Source organism: Eleutherodactylus coqui, chromosome 1 (genome assembly GCF_035609145.1).
Source record: "Eleutherodactylus coqui strain aEleCoq1 chromosome 1, aEleCoq1.hap1, whole genome shotgun sequence".
Classification (NCBI taxonomy): Eukaryota; Metazoa; Chordata; class Amphibia; order Anura; family Eleutherodactylidae; genus Eleutherodactylus; species Eleutherodactylus coqui.
The window spans coordinates 425810856-425830416 of record NC_089837.1 but is presented as its reverse complement, the minus strand read 5'-3'; positions in this window follow the sequence as shown (position 1 = coordinate 425830416).

Below are 19561 nucleotides of genomic sequence, written 5' to 3'. Positions count from 1 at the left end.
CGGCCTGCTGACGCTTGCCCACCGCTGTGCTGCCACGACGCGCGACAGCGACTGCTGGCGACGTGCTGCTGCTCACACATCTTGATTTCGAGACAGAGGTTGAGGAGGAGGAGGAGGGTGGTTTAGTGGAGGAAGCATACACCGCCGCAGATACCAGCACCGAGCTGGGGCCCGCAATTCTGGGGGTGGGTAGGACGTGAGCGGTCTCAGGCTCTGACTCTGTCCCAGCCTCCACTAAATTCACCCAATGTGCCGTCAGGGAGATATAGTGGCCCTGCCCGCCTGTGCTTGTCCACGTGTCCGTTGTTAAGTGGACCTTGGCAGTAACCGCGTTGGTGAGGGCGCGTACAATGTTGCGGGAGACGTGGTCGTGCAGGGCTGGGACGGCACATCGGGAAAAGTAGTGGCGACTGGGAACTGAGTAGCACGGGGCCGCGGCCGCCATCATACCTTTGAAAGCCTCCGTTTCCACAACCCTATACGGCAGCATCTCCAGGCTGATAAATTTGGCTATGTGCACGTTTAACGCTTGAGCGTGCGGGTGCGTGGCGGCGTACTTGCGCTTGCGCTCCAACACTTGCGCTAGCGATGGCTGGACGGTGCGCTGAGAGACATTGGTGGATGGGGCCGAGCACAGCGGAGGTGAGGGTGTGGGTGCAGTCCAGGAGACGGTAGTGCCTGTGTCCTGAGAGGGGGGTTGGATCTCAATGGCGGGTTGGGGCAAAGGGGGAGAGGCAGCGGTGCAAACCGGAGGCGGTGAACGGCCTTCGTCCCACCTTGTGGGGTGCTTGGCCATCATATGTCTGCGCATGCTGGTGGTGGTGAGGCTGGTGGTGGTGGCTCCCCGGCTGATCTTGGCGCGACAAAGGTTGCACACCTCTGTTCGTCGGTCATCTGCACTCTCAGTGAAAAACTGCCAGACCTTTGAGCACCTCGGCCTCTGCAGGGTGGCATGGCGCGAGGGGGCGCTTTGGGAAACAGTTGGTGGATTATTCAGTCTGGCCCTGCCTCTACCCCTGGCCACCGCACTGCCTCTTCCAACCTGCCCTGCTGCTGCACTTGCCTCCTCCTCTGATGACCTGTCCTCAGTAGGCGTAGCAAACCAGGTGGGGTCAGTCACTTCATCGTCCTGCTGCTCTTCCTCCGAATCCTCTGTGCGCTTCTCCCTCGGACTTACTGCAATTACTACTACCTGAGTGATAGACAACTGTGTCTCATCGTCATCGTCCTCCTCACCCACTGAAAGCTCTTGAGACAGTTGCCGGAAGTCCCCAGCCTCATCCCCCGGACCCCGGGACTTTCCAAAGGTTGGGCATCAGTCACGACAAACTCCTCTGGTGGGAGAGGATTCAGAACCATTGCTGCCCATTCTGGGCAGGGGCCCGAGAACAGTTCCTGGGAGTCTGCCTGCTCCTCAGAATGTGTCATTGCAATGGAGTGAGGAGGCTGGGAGGAAGGAGGAGCAGCAGCCAGAGGATTCAGAGTTGCAGCAGTGGACGGCGCAGAATTCTGGGTGGTCGATAGATTGCTGGATGCACTTTCTGCCATCCACGACAGGACCTGCTCACACTGCTCATTTTCTAATAAAGGTCTACCGCGTGGACCCATTAATTGTGAGATGAATGTGGGGACGCCAGAAACGGGCCTCTCTCCTAATCCCGCAGCAGTCGGCTGCGATACACCTGGATCAGGAGCTCGGCCTGTGCCCACACCCTGACTTGGGCCTCCGCGTCCTCGCCCGCGTCCATGTCCTCTAGGCCTACCCCTACCCCTCAGCATGCTGTATTACCAGTAGTGCAGAAACAGAACGCTGTAATTAAATGTGCCGCTTATTGGCCTGTGGTTGGAGGCTGACTTCCCTTACGGAACGCACAGCAGAGCCAGGAAACAATTTTGCGCACGCCTGTAGTGAGATCTAGGTGCGTATGACTGAGCTAGTGGAATTCACAGCGCAGAAGCAGTCAAGTGGTCAAAGGCCAGTAGTAGGCCTTAAGTATTTTGCTTCTATTTTTTTAAAATGCTGAGCTGATACAGCAGTTAGATACTGTAGGCAGCGTATAATATTATGTATACTGTTTCCCTCTGGTGGGATGACGGCGATCATGTAACAGAGACAGCAGATCCAGGAAACAATTTTGCGCAAGCCTGCTGTAACGCTTAGCTGCGTATAAATTAGGACTACTATCCCCAGCAGATAGATACTGTAGGCAGCGTATAATATTATGTATACTGTTTCCCTCTGGCGGGATGACGGCGATCATGTAACAGAGACAGCAGATCCAGGAAACAATTTTGTGCAAGCCTGCTGTAACGCTTAGCTGCGTATTAATTAGGGCCACTACCCCCAGCAGATAGATACTGTAGGCAGTGTATAATATTATGTATACTGTTTCCCTCTGGCGGGATGACAGCGCTGATGTAACAGAGACAGCAGATCCAGGAAACAATTTTGCGCAAGGCTGCTGTAACGCTTAGCTGCGTATTAATTACGACTACTACCCCCAGCAGATAGATACTGTAGGCAGCGTATAATATTATGTATACTCTTTCCCTCTGGCGGGATGACGGCGCTGATGTAACAGAGACAGCAGATCCAGGAAACAATTTTGCGCAAGCCTGCTGTAACGCTTAGCTGCGTATTAATTAGGACTACTACCCCCAGCAGATAGATACTGTAGGCAGCGTATAATATTATGTATACTGTTTCCCTCTGGCGGGATGACGGCGCTGATGTAACAGAGACAGCAGATCGAGGAAACAATTTTGCGCAAGGCTGCTGTAACGCTTAGCTGCGTATTAATTAGGACTACTACCCCCAGCAGATAGATACTGTAGGCAGCGTATAATATTATGTATACTGTTTCCCTCTGGCGGGATGACGGCGCTGATGTAACAGAGACAGCAGATCCAGGAAACAATTTTGCGCAAGCCTGCTGTAACGCTTAGCTGCGTATTAATTAGGACTACTACCCCCAGCAGATAGATACTGTAGGCAGCGTATAATATTATGTATACTGTTTCCCTCTGGCGGGATGACGGCGCTGATGTAACAGAGACAGCAGATCCAGGAAACAATTTTGCGCAAGGCTGCTGTAACGCTTAGCTGCATATTAATTAGGACTACTACCCCCAGCAGACACGCAGTAAACTGAAGACAGTCACAGGCAGCCCAAATATAGTATTTTTCCCCAATTTTTTGGAAAAAGCTCACTGCCTATATAGCCTGAATATCTCTTTCCCTGCCTCACCCGTACAGGCCCTATACTCTGTACAATGACTGCAGACTGCGGACGCAATGCTCTGCACGGCCGATATACAAAAAAAAATTGTGCAACACTGCTAAAAGCAGCCTCAACAGTACTGCACACGGTCAGATGTGGTCCTAAGAAGGACCGTTGGGGTTCTTGAAGCCTAAAATCACTCCTAACGTTCTCCCTATAGCAGCTCCGGCACCAGCAGCACTTTCCCTGATCTCTGTCAGAATGCATCTGTGGCGAGCCGCGGGAGGGGCCGATTTATATACTCGGGTGACACCTGATCTCGCCAGCCACTCACTGCAGGGGGGTGGTATAGGGCTTGAGCGTCGCAGGGGGAAGTTGTAATGCCTTCCCTGTCTTTCTATTGGCCAGAAAAGCGCGCTAACATCTCAGAGATGAAAGTGAAAGTAACTCGAACATCGCATGGTGCTCGCCTCTAGTAACGAGCATCTCGAACACGCTAATACTCGAACGAGTATCAAGCTTGGTTGAGTACGTTCGCTCATCTCAATATGTAACATAATAAAGCAAAGTAAAATGAATAAAATAATTTTGGTTCAATACATTTTTCATTTGAAAGTATGCAATTATGGCAAAACACTAGAAATCATTGATATTCTAATAACCAAAGGCCAAACTATATCTGGATCTATGTCACAATTAAACTCATGTAGCGCTACACAGTTGGTGTCCATTAGCTGCAAAGCAATAGCTAATCATGATTACTTCAACCCCCAAATGTTAAAAAGTGAAATATTTAAAGATTTTAAACTGCTGCCAAAAATATACTTCATTCATTCCCAAAATAAGTCTAGAGATAAAAACAGCAACTTGGCTCTCAAGACCAATCAGATGTAAGTCCTATCTAGATTTACTGAAAAAATAATACTAAGGGTTAAGTCACACGGGCTTTTTTACGCGCACTTATTCAAGCATAAAAAGGTTTCCACTGCGTGCGTTAAAAAAAGCGTGACCATGTCCATTTTCACCCATATGTTCAATCTTTTGTCCGTACCAATTTTATGCACATGTCAAATTCGCACGTGACCGCTACCATTGGAAAGCACTGGTTCTATATAGTGCAATTTATTTTGACACGTGAATATTTGGACGTTCGAACTCCTATGTGACTAAACCCTAATACTATTAATGCACACAAAGTTCACCTGTCGCGGGGCCCACCTGACAAGCGTACCAACTGCAAAATACAGACATAGACTACTAAAAGCCATATCAAACAATACAGCAATATAATAATACACAGATAAAATCAATATTTGCAGGTACCGCAGTAAGTCTTCCTGTATATGTGGGAATGTAACTCCAAAATGCCAAAAATTAACAGTATATTGCTGAGCCAACACTTTAAAAAAAATCTAAGTATGTCAGTTCACAAATAGCAACCGTTTCACAGATTAAATACCAGACACCAGCACTCTTCACCCATTGCTATCATTATCCTATTCAAACTGTTATATTAGTATTACCAAGTGTCCAAGTCTCTGAGCAAGTCAAGTAGCACTGCAGGTGGCTGGCTGGGTCCTACTGTTCAAACAAGGCAATTAGTTCTACAGCAGGGTAGAAAAGCAGCAGCAGCAACACCACCGATTTGTTAGAAACTCTGCATTTGAGCGCTAGTCTGCAAAGTCCCATTGAAATTAATGGAGGCATTGTTCCGCTTTTAGTGGGCTGTGTGAGAGCAGCCTTACAGTATATTACTGAGCAAACACTTTCAGAAGACTACTAATGTTTCACAGATTAATAGAGATGAGCGAACGTACTCGTCCGAGCTTGATATTCGTGCGAATATTACGGTGTTCGGGATGCTCGTTACTCGTAACGAGTACCACGCGGTGTTCTGGTTACTTTCACTTTCCTCTTTGAGACGTTAGCGCGCTTTTCTGGCCAATTGAAAGACAGGGAAGGCATTACAACTTCCCCCTGTGACGTTCAAGCCCTATACCACCCCCCTGCTGTGAGTGGCTGGGGCGATCAGATGTCACCCGAGTATAAAAGTCGGCCCCTCCCGCGGCTCGCCACACATGCCTTGTGAGTTAGCTGAGGGAAAGTACTATCGTGCTGGTGCTGCTGTAGGGAGAGTGTTAGGAGTCAGTGTAGGCTTCAAGAACCCCAACGGTCCTTCTCAGGGCCACATCTACCTGTGTGCAGGCTGCTGCTAGCAGTGTTTTTTTTTTTTTTTTCTAAAAATCGTCTGTGCAGAGCATTGCACCCTCCATTGATACTACAGGGACAGAATTGTGTAGGCAGGGCCACAACACAGTTATTGTTCATTGAATATACGCAGTGGGTCCTTCCCTTTGCTAAAAAGGACAAAAAATTATATTTGGCCAGCCTGTGTCAGTCCTAAGGTCTCCGTGTACGTGTGTGCTGCGTGGAGAACGTACAAAAATCAGACGCAACCAGCTACGGTTTACTGCAGGCTTGCGCCATTGTCTTTCCTGACTGGCAAATACCTGCTCTGCTAGAGTTAATAACTCTGCTACACTATAGTTGTGTGACACTTTTTGAGGGCCACACCACAGATATTAAACTTCTTGTTCATTGAATATACGCAGTGGGGCCCTCCCTTTGCAAAAAAGCAAATTCAATTAATTATATTTGGCCTGCCTGTGTCAGTCCTAAGGTCTCCGTGTACGTGTGTGCTGCGTGGAGAACGTACAAAAATCAAACGCAACCAGCTACGGTTTACTGCAGGCTTGCGCCATTGTCTTTTCTGACTGGCAAATACCTGCTCTGCTAGAGTTAATAACTCTGCTACACTATAGTTGTGTGACACTTTTTGAGGGCCACACCACAGATATTAAACTTCTTGTTCATTGAATATACGCAGTGGGGCCCTCCCTTTGCAAAAAAGCGAATTCAATTAATTATATTTGGCCTGCCTGTGTCAGTCCTAAGGTCTCCGTGTACGTGTGTGCTGCGTGGAGAACGTACAAAAATCAAACGCAACCAGCTACGGTTTACTGCAGGCTTGCGCCATTGTCTTTCCTGACTGGCAAATACCTGCTCTGCTAGAGTTAATAACTCTGCTACACTATAGTTGTGTGACACTTTTTGAGGGCCACACCACAGATATTAAACTTCTTGTTCATTGAATATACGCAGTGGGGCCCTCCCTTTGCAAAAAAGCGAATTCAATTAATTATATTTGGCCTGCCTGTGTCAGTCCTAAGGTCTCCGTGTACGTGTGTGCTGCGTGGAGAACGTACAAAAATCAAACGCAACCAGCTACGGTTTACTGCAGGCTTGCGCCATTGTCTTTCCTGACTGGCAAATACCTGCTCTGCTAGAGTTAATAACTCTGCTACACTATTGTTGTGTGTCACTTTTTGAGGGCCACACCACAGATATTAAACTTCTTGTTCATTGAATATACGCAGTGGGGCCCTCCCTTTGCAAAAAAACGAAAACATTATATTTGGCCTGCAGGCTTGCGCCAATTTATTTCCTGCCTGGGAAATCAAATCACTGGTAATACAGCATGCTGAGGGGTAGGGGTAGGCCTAGAGGACGTGGACGCGGGCGAGGACGCGTAGGCCCAAGTGAGGGTGTGGGCACAGGCCGAGCTCCTGATCCAGGTGTGTCGCAGCCGACTGCTGCGCGATTAGGAGAGAGGCACGTTTCTGGCGTCCCCACATTCATCGCCCAATTAATGGGTCCACGCGGGAGACCTTTATTAGAAAATGAGCAGTGTGAGCAGGTCCTGTTCTGGATGGCAGAAAGTGCTTCGAGCAACCTATCGTCCAGCCACAGTTCTGCGCCGTCCACTGCTGCAAATCCGAATCCTCTGTCTGCTGCTCCTCCTTCCTCCCAGCCTCCTCACTCCACTACAATGACACATGCTCAGGAGCGGGAACACTCCCAGGAACTGTTCTCGGGCCCCTGCTCAGATTGGGCAGCAGTGGTTCCTCTCCCACCAGAGGAGTTTATCGTCACTGATGCCCAACCATTCGAAAGTTCCCGGGGTCCGGGGGAAGAGGCTGGGGACTTCCGCCAACTGTCTCAAGAACTTTCTGTGGGTGAGGAGGACGATGACGATGAGACACAGTTGTCTTGCAGTGAGGTAGTAGTAAGGGCAGTAAGTCCGAGGGAGCAGCGCACAGAGGATTCGGAGGAAGAGCAGCAGGACGATGAGGTGACTGACCCCACCTGGTGTGCAACACCTACACAGGACAGGTCTTCAGAGGGGGAGGCACGGGCAGCAGCAGCCCAGGTTGCAAGAGGCAGTGCGGTGGCCAGGGGTAGAGGCAGGGCCAGACCGAATAATCCACCAAGTGTTTCCCAAAGCGCACCCTCGCGCCATGCCACCCTGCAGAGGCCAAGGTGCTCTAAGGTCTGGCAGTTTTTCACAGAGACGCCTCACGACCGACGAACAGTGGTGTGCAACCTTTGTCGCGCCAAGATCAGCCGGGGAGCCACCACCAACAGCCTCACCACCACCAGCATGCGCAGACATATGATGGCCAAGCACCCCACAAGGTGGGACGAAGGCTGTTCACCGCCTCCGGTTTGCACCGCTGCCTCTCCCCCTGTGCCCCAACCTGCCACTGAGATCCAACCTCCCTCTCAGGACACAGGCACAACCGTCTCATGGCCTGCACCCACACCCTCACCTCCGCTGTCCTCGGCCCCATCCAGCAATGTCTCGCACCGCACAGTCCAGCCGTCGCTAGCGCAAGTGTTGGAGCGCAAGTGCAAGTACGCCACCACGCACCCGCACGCTCAAGCGTTAACCGTCCACATAGCCAAATTTATCAGCCTTGAGATGCTGCCGTATAGGGTTGTGGAAACGGAGTCCTTCAAAGCTATGATGGCGGCGGCGGCCCCGCGCTACACAGTTCCCAGTCGCCACTACTTTTCCCGATGTGCCGTCCCAGCCCTGCACGACCACGTCTCCCGCAACATTGTACGTGCCCTCACCAATGCGGTTAGTGGCAAGGTCCACTTAACTACGGACACGTGGACAAGCACAGGCGGGCAGGGCCACTACATCTCCCTGACGGCACATTGGGTGAATTTAGTGGAGGCTGGGACGGAGTCAGAGCCTGGGACGGCTCACGTCCTACCCACCCCCAGAATTGCGGGCCCCAGCTCGGTGGTGGTATCTGCGGCGGTGTATGCTTCTTCCACTAAAGCACCCTCCTCCTCCTCCTCCTCCTCAACCTCTGTCTCGCAATCTAGATGTGTCAGCAGCAGCAGGACGTCGCCAGCAGTCGGTGTCGCGCGGCGTGGCAGCACAGCGGTGGGCAAGCGTCAGCAGGCCGTGCTGAAACTACTCAGCTTAGGAGATAGGAGGCACACGGCCCACGAATTGCTTCAGGGTCTGACAGAGCAGACGGACCGTTGGCTTGCGCCGCTGAGCCTCCAACCGGGCATGGTCGTGTGTGACAACGGCTGTAACCTGGTGGCGGCTCTGCAGCTCGGCAGCCTGACGCACGTGCCATGCCTGGCCCACGTCTTTAATTTGGTGGTTCAGCGCTTTCTGAAAAGCTACCCACGCTTGTCAGACCTGCTCGTAAAGGTGCGCCGGCTCTGCGCACATTTCCGCAAGTCCCACACGGACGCCGCCACCCTGCACACCCTGCAACATCGCTTTAATCTGCCAGTGCACCGACTGCTGTGCGACGTGCCCACACGGTGGAACTCTACGCTCCACATGTTGGCTAGGCTCTATGAGCAGCGTAGAGCTATAGTGGAATACCAACTCCAACATGGGCGGCGCAGTGGGAGTCAGCCTCCTCAATTCTTTTCAGAAGAGTGGGCCTGGTTGGCAGACATCTGCCAGGTCCTTCGAAACTTTGAGCAGTCTACCCAAGTGGTGAGCGGCGATGCTGCAATCATTAGCGTCACCATTCCTCTGCTATGCATCTTGAGAAGTTTCCTGCAAACCATAAAGGCAGACGCTTTGCGCTCGGAAACAGAGCCGGGGGAAGACAGTATGTCGCTGGATAGTCAGAGCACCCTCCTGTCAATATCTCAGCGCGTTCAGGAGGAGGAGGAGGAGGATGAGGAGGATGAGGAGGAGGGGGAAGAGACAGCTTGGCCCACTGCTGACGGTACACATGCTGCTGGGCTGTCATCATTTCAGCGTGTATGGCCTGAGGAGGAGGAGGAGGAGGAGGAGGATCCTGAAAGTGATCTTCCTAGTGCGGACAGCCATGTGTTGCGTACAGGTACCCTGACACACATGGCTGACTTCATGTTAGGATGCCTTTCTCGTGACCCTCGCATTCAACGCATTCTGGCCACAACGGATTACTGGGTGTACACACTGCTCGACCCACGCTATAAGGAGAACCTTCCCAGTCTCATTCCCGAAGAGGAAAGGGGTTCGAGAGTGTTGCTATACCACAGGACCCTGGCGGACAAGCTGATGGTAAAATTCCCATCCGACAGCGCTAGTGGCAGAAGGCGCAGTTCCGAGGGCCAGGTAGCAGGCGAGGTACGTAGATCGAGCAGCATGTACAGCCCAGACAGTGCAACAGTCTTTAAGGGCCTGGCCAGCTTTATGGCTCCCCAGCAAGACTGTGTCACCGCTCCCCAGTCAAGGCTGAGTCGGCGGGAGCACTGTAAAAGGATGGTGAGGGAGTACGTAGCGGATCGCATGACCATCCTCGGTGACGCCTCTGCCCCCTACAACTACTGGGTGTCGAAGCTGGACACGTGGCCTGAACTAGCGCTGTATGCCCTGGAGGTGCTTGCTTGTCCTGCGGCTAGCGTCTTGTCGGAGAGGGTGTTTAGTGCGGCTGGGGGAATCATCACAGATAAGCGTACCCGCCTGTCAACCGACAGTGCCGACAGGCTAACACTCATCAAGATGAACAAAGCCTGGATTTCCCCAGACTTCTCTTCTCCACCAGCGGACAGCAGCGATACGTAAGCATTACGTAGGCTGCACCCGCGGATGGAAGCTACGTTCTCTCTCACCATCCAAAACGGGGACATTTCTGCTTCATCAATCTGTGTCTAATATTCCTCCTCCTCCTCCTGCTCCTCCTCCTGAAACCTCACGTAATCACGCTGAACGGGCAATTTTTCTTAGGGCCACAAGGCTCACTCATCTAATTTTTCTAAACAATTTTTATATGTTTCAATGCTCTTAAAAGCGTTGAAACTTTAACTTGAACCAATTCTTCGTTAAACTGGGCTGCCTCCAGGCCTAGTTACCACTTAAGCCACATTAACCAAAGCGATTAATGGGTTTCACCTGCCATCTTGGTTGGGCATGGCCAATTTTTACTGAGGTACATTAGTACTGTTGGTACACCAATTTTTTGGGGCCCTCACCTACAGTGTAATCATAGCAATTTGTATGTTCTTCACCTGCACTCATGGTACAGAAGTGTGTGTGGGGTTGGCCTACACTTTAGCTACATAAATGTAACTTGGGCCTTGGCTATACTGCAGCTACTGAAATGGAACGAAGACTGCGCTCCCGCTATAATGCTGCTAGTGATATGTTAGTGGGGCCTGTCTTGAGTGCTACTATTGCTGACATGGAACGAAGACTGAGCTCCCGCTATAATGCTGCTAGTGATATGTTAGTGGGGCCTGTCTTGAGTGCTACTATTGCTGACATGGAACGAAGACTGCGCTCCCGCTATAATGCTGCTAGTGATATGTTAGTGGGGCCTGTCTTGAGTGCTACTATTGCTGACATGGAACGAAGACTGCGCTCCCGCTATAATGCTGCTAGTGATATGTTAGTGGGGCCTGTCTTGAGTGCTACTATTGCTGACATGGAACGAAGACTGCGCTCCCGCTATAATGCTGCTAGTGATATGTTAGTGGGGCCTGTCTTGAGTGCTACTATTGCTGACATGGAACGAAGACTGCGCTCCCGCTATAATGCTGCTAGTGATATGTTAGTGGGGCCTGTCCTAATGCTACGGCTGAAATGTTACGAATTCTGGGCTCTGCCTATACCGCTGCTAATGGTATGTCTCTGGGGTGTGGAAACAGAGGCTTCCCAAAGACATGATGGCGGCGAGGCCATTTCCCACCAACGCGGTTACTGTAAAGGTGCATATAACCACGGACACGTGTAGAGGACACGTAGTGCCTCAAAAACATCCCCCTCCTCCTCCAACAGGGAAAACAAACATTCTTGGCAAATGCCTTTGCATTGGTTCGTCTGGTGGCAGTCCAAGAATTTCACCTTTACCGACACTACAAGAGAGACACCCCACCATCCCCCCGCCACGGCCCACTTAATCCTGGCCACATTCCGAAAACCAACAAAATAAAACCGCGCTACTAGGTCCGCAGTCACCACCACATTACCACCAACGCGGTTACTGTAAAGGTGCATATAACCACGGACACGTGTAGAGGACACGTAGTGCCTCAAAAACATCCCCCTCCTCCTCCAACAGGGAAAACAAACATTCTTGGCAAATGCCTTTGCATTGGTTCGTCTGGTGGCAGTCCAAGAATTTCACCTTTACCGACACTACAAGAGAGACACCCCACCATCCCCCCGCCACGGCCCACTTAATCCTGGCCACATTCCGAAAACCAACAAAATAAAACCGCGCTACTAGGTCCGCAGTCACCACCACATTACCACCAACGCGGTTACTGTTAAGGTACATATTACCAGTCTGACTGGGGCATGCAGAGACACCTTGACAGAATGAATAGTGTGTGACACATAGGTTCCCCATTGCTATGCCCACGTGTGCAGCTCCTGATGGCGGTGGCACAGGATTCTATTTCTCATTGCTTCTGTACAGCATTGTGGGCTATCGCCCCGCCACTTTTAAAGAGGGTCGCTGCCTAGCCGTGCCAACCTCTGCAGTGTGTGCCTGCGGTTCCTCCTCATGGCAGACGCACTTCTAAATAGACATGAGGGTGGTGAGGCATTACGGCAGCTGAAGGCTGCGCAGGGACAGTTTGGTGTGCGCTGTAGGGGGGAGGGGGGGCGGTTGGGCAGCATGTAAGCCAGGAGAAGTGGCAGTGGAGTGTCATGCAGGCAGTGATTGTGCTTTGTTGGAGGTAGTGTGGTGCTTAGCTAAGGTATGCCATGCTAATGAGGGCTTTTCAGAAGTAAAAGTTTTTGGGAGGGGGGGGGGGCCCACTCTTGCCGCTATTGTGGCTTAATAGTGGGACCTGTGAACTTGAGATGCAGCCCAACATGTAGCCCCTCGCCTGCCCTGTCCATTGCTGTGTCGTTCCCATCACCTTCTTGAATTGCCCAGATTTTCACACAAGGAAACCTTAGCGAGCATCGGCGAAATACAAAAATGCTCGGGTCGCCCATTGACTTCAATGGGGTTCGTTATTCGAAACGAACCCTCGAGCATCGCGAAAAGTTCGTTCCGAGTAACGAGCACCCGAGCATTTTGGTGCTCGCTCATCTCTACAGATTAACTGTTGGACATCGGCACTCATCACCAGCTACTTTCGGTATCCTCTCCAACCTTGCAAAGTAGTATTGCAGGTGGCTGGCTAGGTATAATTCCACAGCAAGATAGCAGAGAGGTAGGGGCCATTATCAATCCCAAATTTTGCGCTCTCATACACACAGTAGGTGGTTTATTAAGTAACACCTGTGCTAATAAATTATCTTCCTGAAATAAATACCAATGTCTTGTTATAATTTGTCTGATTCTTCTATGTCATAGGGTAGAATTAGGTTTGCACTCTCATCACTCCCTACACCATCACCCTTCATAGTATTGACTTCAAAGAAGGACTTGCTATCTAACTCTCTTATTTTATTCAAACACTCTTCTGAGACCTCTAGAGAATATTTTTATCCAATAATAGCTGCAATAGTTCTATAGCCTCCCGTTCAAACTCTTCTTCTTTCTGCATACAATTGCCTTAATTAAATATTAATTAATGTAATTTGGAGTTTACAGCTTCAGTTAATTTAAAGAAAATAGAATACTTAGATTTGGAGATTAAAGTAGTTGATAGGAAGTTGGAATGTAATACCAAGCGCAAAACCAATGCTACATATTTTATGGTGGTTGCCACTTTCCTAGCTGGTTAATAAATATACCATTTGGGCAATAGAGGCGATTAGAAAAGCAATTGTATGCCCAATGAAGTGTTTGTATCAGAACTATAGAACTATTGCAGCTATATCTGTATAAAGAATACCCTCAAGAGGTCTTAGATGAATCTTTGAATAAAGCAAGATAGGAAGTCCTTCTTTAAAGTCACTGCTAAGAAGGTTGATGGTGTAGGGGAGTGATGAAAGTGCAAATCTAATTCTACCCTATGACATAGAAGAATCAGACAAATTATAACAAGACATTGGTATTTCTTTTGGGAAGATAAATTATTAGCACTGTTGTTACTTAATAAATCACCTACTGTGTATATGAAAGCCCAAATTTGGGATTGAAAATAACCCCTGTGTCTAGGAATGTGGAGAACAGGATGAAATGTAGGTTGAATTTAAAGAGTTTTTTCAGATGTAGAGCATATAGTAATTTTAAAATTACTAACTTTCTGAGAATATTAGTAATAAAACCTACAGTGAATAATTTTGACTATGTTATTAAAGAGATATTGCATGAATGTAATATAGATGATAGTGTGCCCATGTAAAACGCAATACATTGTGAAGACTTCGAGGACACTAAAAAAGAGGCTCTTTGAATATATTTATAACATTGAGGCCTTAGTCACACGGGCGTAAATACGCACGTATATACGCGCATAAAAACCCACGGGCGTATTTACGCGCGTATATACGCGCGTAAAAACGCACCTACAAAAGATAGAACATATTGGTGGCAATGGACATGGTCACGCGGTTTTTTTACGCGCGTGTATACGCGCGTATTTACGCCCGTGTGACTAAGGCCTAAGAATGCGCATGAAAAGCATGCACTGTCACAGCATTTCAAAGAATATCATAGTCGTGAAGCAAAGGGGTTACATTTTTTGTGATACATAGTGTAGTGAAGAAATTTCAGTGAGGGGATTTTATTGGGAAAATGTCTAGATTAGACTCCAGAATGGTAAATGAATTTAAGTCCCAAGTCCCCAGAGGACTAAATTAATCCATTGCAGGCATTCTTAATTACTATTTTATTATTTTTTGTTTTGTTATATTTTTTCAATAGAAGTGTTCAAATAAAGGCTGGACAAATATCTGTCTGGGATGATTTAGTAAATCCTGCACTGAGCAGGGGGTTGGACCCGATGACCCTGGAGGTCCCTTCAAACTCTGCCATTCTATGATTTTATGAAAATGAATTACACTTAAAATTATCCAGAAAAAAAGTGAAATCATCTTCTATATACTCCATGGATACATTTAGGGTTTTGAGAATAATCCAAAATGACTATAAGAAGGAAGTAGAAGTTACCTTTGTACCATTAGTCACTAGGGAAGGCAAATGTGCCTTGAAATGCATTTGACATGTTACAACACCAGATTAAACCTGAATTTGACTATATGGTAATATGATGTCTATGTCAGGTCAGTGAGGAATGTTTTCCATTATAGTACAGTAGCGAAGTGTATTTTCCCTGGTATTTGCTGAGTTTTGACAACCACTACTTGCTATACTGTTCTGCTACCCTGCTGTGGGATCAATCGCTTTGTTCAAACGACAGGACTTAGCCAGTCACTTGTAATGCTACTTTGCAAGGTTAGAGAGGATACCGAAAGCAACTGGTGGTGAGTGCCGATGTCCAACAGTTAATCTGTGAAACATTTATAGACTGGTAGAGTTGGAAGTGACCTTCAGGGTCCAACCCCCTGCTCAATTTGACATTTGCTAACTGTCTCCTGAAAGTGTCAGTTCAGTAACATACTGTTAATCTGTGGCATATTAAAGTGCATTTACACAGCAACATGATCGCTCAAAATTCGCTCAAATGGTAGTGTGAGTGACAGTTCTGAGTAATCACTTTGCATAAGCTCTTAAGTAGCTAAATAGCTACTTAAGAGCTTATTAGTGTGTAAATGAAGGCTCCCACTGTTTGCAGAAGGCAGTGGAAATGCTGTCATCTGCAAACAGCTGCTTTGTTCTTTGAGCTCTCAGCTGATATCTCAACTGAGCTGATAGTGCCAAGAACAGCAGGAGCTGCTTTGTTCTTGAAGCTATCACTGAGAGCTCCTAGTAGGATAACAGCTGAAAGAATGCTATCAGCTGATGTCCTACTGAGAACTCAGCACATGATGATGATAAGGCTCATCGCTGATTTCTAGCTTGCGAGAAATCAGCGATGAACGAATAGTGCATGAAAAGTGCATGATGGCAGCACGTTTAGACATAACGATTATCGCTCAAAAGATGGCTTTTGAGTGAATTTTGAGCGGTAATCGTTGTGTCTAAATGGGCCTTTAGAGCTGCTGCTCTTCTACCCTGCTGTAGAACTAATTGTCTTGTTTCGAATAGTAGGACCCAGCTAGCCACCTGCAGTGCTACTTACATGCTCAGAAACTTGGACACTTGGTAACACCAATATATCAGGTTGAAGAGGATAATGATAGGAATGGGTAAAAGAGTGCTGGTGTCTGGCATTTAATCTGTGAAACAATTGCTATTTGTGAACTGATATACTCACTGATATATACTTGATATAGTTACAATTCCACATATACAGGACGTATTGTGGTACCTGTAAACATTGATATTATCTGTGTATTATTATACAGCTGTATTGTTTGATATAGATCTTAGTAGTCTATGTAGGTATTTTATAGGATTTTATATTAGTATATTTTTAGTATTGCAGTTGGTACGTTTATCGTGTGGGCTCTGCGACAGGTAGACTTTGTGTGCAATAACAGTAGCAATATTTTTATTCAATGAATATGGTAGATAGAATTTATAACTGAGTGGTCTGGAGTGCCAAGTCTCTATTTTTATTTAATTTGGATATGTGGATACCAAATTCTTAAAGCTCTTGACTTCTCATTAGGAAGTGAGCCTTCTTCTTATTGATTTTAGTAAAGGTTTTCAGATACTTACAGATACAAATGTAATTTTAGAATTGTTATAATGTTTTTCTTTATAAGAGATATCTTACAGAAGACCATGGCATGCAAAACATCTGTATGATTCCTGGTGTGTGATCGAAAACAAGATGCTGAGTTCTGATATTTCAGCCAAGTAAGCATCCTGACTTTTGTCACATACCATACAATATGTGTCATTTTGGATTTTCTGGTCTTCTTTGAGTGCTATGGGTAAAACTCTGTCTGCATATGGCATCCAATGCAGCATGCTAATTATGATTTTATTTTTAACTAAAAAGACTGCTTATAAAAAATTTTAATTCCCAGGGTTTTACTAGCCAAGGATGTGAATCTCATATTTCACTTGGAAAAGCATTAAATGAGCTCAAAATTATGTATACAGAGGCAATTCAGGGTTCAATTTAGAGGGCTTATTTGAGACTTGCAACCCTTAAAACAGTGATGTTCAAAGATATCTCCCTATTCTGGGACAGAATGAACTTAGTTGATCCTATGAGCTGTCATATAAATGCAATAGCTGTTGGGAGAACACTAGTTTACTTGACAGCTATGTCACCTGACTCCACCATAATTACACACACTCAGTTGGGCATACATGTTTATTTTAAGGTGAAGTGGTGAATAAATTGCTGCTGATCCCACTATACATGTCCTAAATCTCTGCATCTGACTAGGCAAGAAATACAGTGCAACAAAGAGGCACAGTATAAGCCCATAGATCTCTATGCTGTGTTGTATTCTTAAACATACGTCATTGGTGATTATTATGATTATAGGTTAGATTTATGGTTTTGAAATAGTTGATTAAGGAAATAGCTATTACTGAAGATGGGTAATTACTAGAGATGAGCGAGCACCAAAATGCTCGGGTGCTCGTTACTCGAGTTGAACTTTCAGTGATGCTCGAGAGTTCGTTTCGAGTAACGAACCCCATTGAAGTCAATGGGTGACTCGAGCATTTTTGTATATCGCCGATGCTCGCTAAGGTTTTCATTTGTGAAAATCTGCAAAACACAAGAAAGTGATGGAAACGACACAGAAACGAATAGGGCAGGCGAGGAGCTACATTTTGGGCTGTATCTCAAGTTCCCAGGTCCCACTATTAAGCCACAATAGCGGCAAGAGTGAGACCCCCCCCCCCCCCCACTGTCAGCATAACGTTCTCCTCTGCCACAGCTGTCACAGCTGTGGCAGAGAAGAACGATGTTAGCCCATTGAATTCAATGGAGCCGTCAATACAGCCGACTCCATTGAAAGCAATGGGCTGCCGGCGATCGCGGGATGAATTGTCGGAAAGGGGTTAAATATATAAGCCCTTCCCTGCAATTCATCCAGAAATGTGTAAAAATAAAAAATATATATATATACTTACCTGGTCCCGGCAGAGCGATGTTAGCCCATTGAATTCAATGGAGCCGTCAATACAGCCGACTCCATTGAAAGCAATGGGCTGCCAGCGATCGCGGGATGAATTGTCGGGAAAGGGTTAAATATATAAACCCTTCCCTGCAATTCATCCAGAAATGTGTAAAAATAAAAAATATATATATACTCACCTGGTGCCGGCAGACGGAGTTCAGCGCCGCAGGCTGCAGTTCTCCTGAACTGCTCTGAACAGCTGTGAGTAGTATTCAGCAGCCGGGGATTTAAAATCCCCGCCTGCTGAATAAGATGCCTCTGATTGGTCACAGCCTGACCAATCAGAGGCCAGCCCTCACTCACACCCATTCATGAATTCATGAATGGGTGTGAGTGAGGGCTGGCCTCTGATTGGTCAGGCTGTGACCAATCAGAGGCATCTTATTCAGCAGGCGGGGATTTTAAATCCCCGGCTGCTGAATACTACTCACAGCTGTTCAGAGCAGTTCAGGAGAACTGCAGCCTGCCGCGCTGAACTCCGTCTGCCGGCACCAGGTGAGTATATATATATTTTTTATTTTTACACATTTCTGGATGAATTGCAGGGAAGGGCTTATATATTTAACCCTTTCCCGACAATTCATCCAGCGATCGCCGGCAGCCCATTGCTTTCAATGGAGTCGGCTGTATTGCGGCTCCATTGAATTCAATGGGCTAACATCGTTCTGCCGGGACAAGGTAAGTATATATATATTTTTTATTTTTACACATTTCTAGATGAATTGCAGGGAAGGGCTTATATATTTAAGTCCTTCCCGACAATTCATCCCGCGTACGCAGGCAGCCCATTGCTTTCAATGGAGTCGGCTGTATTGCCGGCTCCATTGAATTCAATGGTCAGTGCTCGTTTAATCGAGACGAGTATCGCGTGGTGCTCGTCTCGAGTAACGAGCATCTCGAGCACCCTAATACTCGAACGAGCATCAAGCTCGGACGAGTATGCTCGCTCATCTCTAGTAATTACATATTAATTTAGAATCATAGATTATGTGTTACTTTCATGCAGAGCTAGTTTACCTGGCTTGCACAAACGCAACGTAACAACTGTCCTAAAATGTTTCATGCGACTAAGTCTTTGATGAGTACAATATGTGGTATTAGTCACTCAGGAGAGTGTGAATTGAACTATCTGCAGCACTCGGCTTGGTAAAAGTGGTAGGCTTTAAAGGGGTTGTCTCGCAAAATCAAGTGGGGTTATACACTTCTGTATGGCCATATTAATGCACTTTGTAATATACATTGTGCATTAAATATGAGCCATACAGAAGTTATTCACTTACCTGCTCCGTTGCTAGCGTCCCTGTCGCCATGGTTCCGTCTAATTTCGGTGTCTTCTTGCTTTTTTAGACGCGCTTGCGCAGATGGGTCTTCTCCCTTCGGCTCGGCTCAGCATCATCAGCGTTTTGGCTCCGACCCCTTGTACGCGTCATTGCGTAGCTCCGCCCCATGACGTGTGCCGGTTCCAGCCTCCTGATTGGCTGGAATCGGCACGTGACGGGGGCGGAGCTACGCGATGACGCGTACAAGGGGGCAGAGCCAAAACGCTGATGATGCTGAGCCGAGCCGAAGGGAGAAGACCCATCTGCGCAAGCGCGTCTAAAAAAGCAAGAAGACACCGAAATTAGACGGAACCATGGCGACGGGGACGCTAGCAACAGAGCAGGTAAGTGAATAACTTCTGTATGACTCATATTTAATGCACGATGTATATTACAAAGTGCATTAATATGGCCATACAGAAGTGTATAACCCCACTTGATTTCGCGAGACAACCCCTTTAATGACTTGATGAACATCAGTCAGTCTCTTCCGTAGAAGACATAAGGTTGTGTCCGTAGTAGGCCAAGTGGATAAGTCCTGTGATGACGCATGTGTTGTTGAAGAGGTTCCACATCAGATCCTGCAGAGCCTG